This window comes from Echinops telfairi, unplaced genomic scaffold (assembly GCF_000313985.2).
Source record: "Echinops telfairi isolate 266 unplaced genomic scaffold, ASM31398v2 ScPeMD7_7424;HRSCAF=8462, whole genome shotgun sequence".
In the NCBI taxonomy this organism is placed as follows: Eukaryota; Metazoa; Chordata; class Mammalia; order Afrosoricida; family Tenrecidae; genus Echinops; species Echinops telfairi.
Genome location: NW_022111324.1, coordinates 77,164,976 through 77,170,827, shown reverse-complemented (window position 1 = coordinate 77,170,827; position 5,852 = coordinate 77,164,976). Strand labels below are relative to the sequence as shown.

Here is a 5,852-nt window from a genome sequence, read left to right as displayed (position 1 = left end):
ATGTATGGATTGTGATAAGAGTTGTATGAGCCCACCAATAAAATGATTTAAAGGGGGGGAGGGGACCCAGAACCACTTTATTTAATACCTCAGTGCTCCTTTTGTATTAATATGACAGGTTTTTGTCTTAGAGGCAAGGATCTACACTTGTAAGAATTCATACAGGAATTTTTCCCCTAGCAGCAGTCTCTATGCTCAGTGCAAACAGATCTCAGTCTCTTTAGAAATCAGTCTGAACAAAGCAACAACTCATGGATTGCAGCTTACAGTTGGACTTTACTCACATGAATTCCTCGAATTAACAGTATCTTAAATTCTATGTTATTGGAAAAATGATTGATGTTATCAGTACAATTGTTTTATACCCCAGGAGGATGATTGACAATGTTTTTGTTTTTTGGGAGAGACGATGCCAAGGACTCCAGGAAGGAAAATAGTGTTTGGAAACTGATTGTGGTAGCAATTGTACAATACTGCTTGCTGTGATTGAACTATGAAATGATAAGATAAATATATTAACTCCCAATTAATAATACATTTTTTTTTTTAAAGAAAAGAGTCCAGTCTCGGAAATCCACAGGGGCACTTCCTCTTGCTCAGTGCAGGCCTGCTGCCTCTGCTAAGCTATCAGGCCGGTCGCGCTTCCCTCACGGGCCCTCTGTCCCCCATCACTGAGCATCTGCCCACACCTCCCTACCAAGACTCCCACTAAACTCACAACATGCCATCTCAAATGGAACATGCCATGGAAACGATGATGTTCACGCTTCACAGATTTGCTGGGAACAAATGCTACTTAACAAAGGGGAGGACCTGAGAGTGCTCATGGAAAAGGAGTTCCCTGGGTTTTTTGAAAACCAGAAGGACTCTGGCCGTGGACAAAGTAAAGGATTTGGATTAGTGTGGAGATGACAAAGTGGGCTTTGGAGCTTCTTTTCACTAATCACCAGGCTCACCATCTCCTGTAATGACTATTCTGTTGTACACATGAGGCAGGAGGGAAAGAAGTAGGGGTTGGCAGAAACGAAGAATCCATCCCACCCTGACAAGAGTGATCCCAAAGAGTTGCTCAAGGAATCTGTCTCGTAGCTTCTCCCCTGGATGAGGATTTCATGGGCAGACTGGAGCCTTTTAGAATACTATGTACAATTAAAACCCAAATCCCACGTGCTAAGAAAGGAAAGTCAATTCAGTGCCAGATGAGCTTTTGATTTTTATATTGTTTGTGTCCTCTTACCTACAATGCATTCTTTTTTAGTACCTAACATGAAAAAAAACCCAAAGAATACTGCCTTGATAGTCATGCCTTTCATCAACAACTGCTCATGTAATCAGTTTGCATGACTAGGACTCGTACTGTCTGCCTCGTTCTTTCTCTGCCTTGTTCTTGGCCTCAATTTGTAGTTTCATCCTCCAACCTCTGCATTATGAATCAATATACCTATATTTCTTGTGCCTTGGTATCTCTTTCTGTTTCTTCTATTTTTAGTTCTTTGAAATTACAACCTATTCTCCCATCCTCCCCTGTTGTCACCCTTTCGAGTTCAAAGACTTTTTGAACTATTATATATACTGTGGGGATAAAGTCAAGACCATCTTTGTATAGCTTCTTATATCGTTTTAAAATAGTTGCATATTGCATCTTAACTGTAAGTTAAGTCCACACTGGTTTCTTTGAGAGAGCATTTTTAACCATGGATTTAATCCCTAAAACAGAAATTTCAGTAATAACAGTATTTCTGTAACAAATGCATATTAATACTATTATCAAAGGTGATTAAATTAGTGCCACCTTTTTTTTGTTTTTGTGTATCTTGGTTTGTAGTCTTAAGCATACCGTTAGTTTGCAAAAGAAATTCTGAAATGTCTCATAAATATGTATTCTTCATGTCTACATGATTTTTATCTTGAGACTAAATTAGCTATTTGACTTGACCATTTGAATAAAATTGTTTGATATTGCAATGTTCCAGTTTAATTAAGATTAATACATTCAATCTTCAATTTAAAATTAAAATTGTGTAAGCATTGACATATGTAGACCACTTTTGCAGTGCTATAATTGTAAATTAGTTGAGGTTAATCTTTCTTACTCAGATTTCCCTGTTTTAATACTAAAGGTAAGAAAACCTTCACTTCAAAATTTCAAGATAGCTATTAGCTGCATTGTTTTTATGCAACTTCAGAACTTACATGGTAGACTAGTAAAATTTAAAAATTTTGCTTTTTAAACTTTAATTTTATATTTATTAACTATTAAATGCCAACCATGAGCATGACCCTTAAAAAGTCTCTATAAATGTACAGTGGTAAGTCCAATGGTAAGTCCAGTAAGATAAATGAAAATTCAAGTAAGCTTCAAAATGTTCACGGGCAAATTCACTTGAAAGGTCATAAAATTCTTCCATTCACATTTTGAAGCCCTTGTTTATAGTTTCTTCAATAGTCTAACGTAAGGCAATCTATGCAATTATATAAATCAAGCATCAGTAGAAATCCAATGCACTAGCGGTGTTAAAGGAAGCTATCAGGGAAGAAGTATCATTTTTTTCTGTAGGATAAAGTGACGTTCTAGTTGTGGTTGGGACTGTTAAAATAGAAGATGTTCTAGGCATAAGAAATGATATGGTAAAATCTTTGATAATATGTTTAATGTCTGTGAGAGGAATTATTACCATCCTTCCTTTGAAGGAACATTCTGGCTATACTTATGGCATATTCAGTATTCTGTACAATACTATAATTAAGTTAATCTATTCTTTGTTTTCCTTATTCAGTATCCAGTATTCACATGCATCTGAGCCAATGAAAATACCATGATTTGGATCAGGAGCAACTTAGTCTTCAAAGTGACTTTGTTGCTCTGTAGCAATTTAAAAATGTCTTTGGCATCTAATTTGTTCAATACAATATGTCATTTGATTTTTTGACTCCTGCATTCCTTGAGTATTGATTCTTTATAAACTTGAGAAATACATTGAGGAAAGACTGAAAACTTAATATCTGAAGGCCCAACCTTGAATCCAGATGACTCTTATTTACTAATACAAGAGGATTTCAAAAAGTACATAGACAAATGCCATTTCTAAAATTCTTTTCCGTAGACTTTTTAAAGCTCTTTCATACTAAAGTTGTGGGACTGGATAGGTCATTTAACTTCAGCTTTTCTTCAGAGGGAAAGTTGACATGCTTGTTTTAGGAATTGAAAGAAAATGGACGCGCTCACCTAACCAGCACAGAGATATGTGTTAAATGTTGGAACTGAAGTTCTCGTTGATTTGTATTTTAAAGGTAGTGCGAGCTTAAGGACAGAAATCAGAGCTCTTGTTTCGCATGAACTGGTAAAGAAAACTTGGCAGGATCCTTTAATACTTAGAAAAGTTATTGCAAAGTAAAACTTGCTTTCTTGGGTAATTAGACATTTATAACATGAATTTTTGGAGAAATGTTTTAGTAAATCATTTAGTTATCCCATAAAATTTGAATACTTTTATTTGAAAAGATACAATAAACTAGGCCATAGAATATGTGACTTTATAGTTTTTGGACTATTAGCTTCAATCTTACGAAAAATGTTTTTTCTTTTTTTAAAAAATTATTTTATTGGAGACTCATACAACTCATAACAATCCATACATACATCCATTGTGCCATGCACATTTGTACGTTGTTGCCATCATAATTCTCAAAACATTTTCTTTCTACTTGAGCCCTTGGTATCAGCCTCTCATTTTCCCCCTCCCTCCCTCATGAACCCTTGATAATTTATAAATTAATTTCTCATGTCTTACACTGCCCTGTGTCTCCCTTTACCCACTTTTCTGTTGTCTATCCCCTAGGGAGGGACTTATATGTAGATCATTGTGATCAGTTCTCTCTTTCTTCCCCACCTTCCCTTTACCCTCCTGGTATTGCTACTCTCATTATTGGTCCTGGATTCCCTGTGTTTCCAGGTCTGATCTATACCAGTGTACATTCTCTGGTCTAGCGGGATTTGTAAGGTAGAATTGGCATCATGATAGTGGGGGTGGAGGGAAGCATTAAGGAACTAGAGGAAAGTTATGTTTCATCTGCACCCTGACTGGCTCGTCTCTTCCCCGTGACCCTTCTTTAAGGGGATGTCCAGTTGCCTACAGAATGGGCTTTGGGTCTCTACTCCGCACTCCCCCTCATTCACAATGATATGATTTTTTATTCTTTCATGCCTGATATCTGATCCCTTCGACAGCTTGTGATCACACAGGCTGATGTGCTTCTTCCATGTGGGCTTTGTTGCTTCTCAGCTACTTGGCCATTTGTTTGTCTCCAAGGAAAAATATTTTTTCTTAGTGGTATTTTAGATGAGAGTTTAAAATTACATTTTCTCAGTGTACATTTTCTTTTATCCCTTCTTAAAATTCAATTGTTAATGTACGTGACAGGTGGTAAAAGTGAAATTCTAAGCACCCATTCTAAAAAAATCATGAGTAAATATGAAAGCAAAAGTTTCCCCAATACAAAGTTTGTTCGTGTGAACATGAAACAAGTATTTGGGTAGGTCTCCAAAACAAGCACAGCTGTGGATTTATTGCTTTATTTTGTTAATCGCACAGTTTCACTTGGGTGTGGGGACTTACAAGAAATCAATTTTTCCCAGGAGAGCATTTCATTATGTGTCCCTGCACATGTAAATTACACACCACAGCTGACTTTTAATATCTTCTTAAGTATGTCACTTTCTCAGCGATTGTTCCTTGGACCTCCGAGCCTAAAGGAGAACCACCCCAAAATTGTGCTCTCTTTTTTCATGTTGCTTTCTGCTCGTTATTACTGAAGTTGTCCTTTTCATGTATTTAGTTCTTATTTGACTACTTCTGCTTTCATAATATTAGGGGTGATCTATTGATCACTACACTGCTTTCTATACGTAGCACTTACTACTTAAGCCCTTGTGGATTATGAAGAGAATTCATTTTAATGCACTCTATAAATTGGAGACTTCTTTATGATCAATGCATATGTTAACGCCTAGTACCTAAGCTTATAATTATTATAGATAAAACAATTATCTATAAAACAATAACTGCAGGAAATTTTTAGAACACAATAAAATAGAAGACCTCAAGTCTGTATTTTCTTTTATAGCATACAATTAGTTGTATGTATACTTCATTTGGTCCTGAGTTCTAGTTGAAATTTATTATTAAATATAATATTTTTCCTTTCATTTCTAGAAATGTATGTTATCCAAAGGCAGAGACTTTAGTGTTGAGGATACTTTCTTTCAGGAACTTTTAAGAAGTTATCGCACTGCCATCAGGTTGATTCCGAGGCTGTACATCTTTATGGGACCAGAAGTGGCTAGTTGGTTTGAACTACCAGTGTTAGGGTTAGCAGTGTAACAGTTACCCAGCAGCACCAGCAGGGCCCATTACTAAGATTTAGCTTGGGGGTGGGGTATGTGGAATGTTTTTTTAAAAGTGAAATGGGAATCCTGAATGTACACTTTTTGGGGGGGAGAGGTGGAAGTACTTTCTGCTGGTCAAACTTTCCTTTCTGGCTGAGTAATTAATTGCTCAATAGGCGTAATAGAGTCATCTCCAATCGTTCTTTAGAGACGCACATGTTGTGCACACACAGAAACTTGTGGGCGGGCCAGGAGAGCTGGAAAACACTAATTTGGCTAACCAACACCGAGGCATTAACTGCCTCCCGCTTCACTCTCTGAAATCAGTCTGCCGTGAATGAAACAGTTACCGCCGGGAGGTGAGCAAGATGCGCCATTCTTTGTTGTTGAATTAAAAGATCATGTTACTGGGGGCTCCTACAACGATCCACACATCATCTGTATCAAGCATATTGGTACATATGTT

At 36.8% G+C, this 5,852-nt stretch overlaps 1 protein-coding gene and 1 pseudogene across 9 annotated transcripts in view; both read left to right on the top strand.

Annotated features, from left to right (window-relative positions):
- CEP170 (centrosomal protein 170) overlaps positions 1-5,852 on the top strand; it is a 166,335-nt gene that overhangs the window by 21,744 nt on the left and 138,739 nt on the right. The gene's annotated exons all lie outside the window — the stretch shown is intronic.
- LOC101654684 lies at positions 722-1,011 on the top strand (annotated as a pseudogene).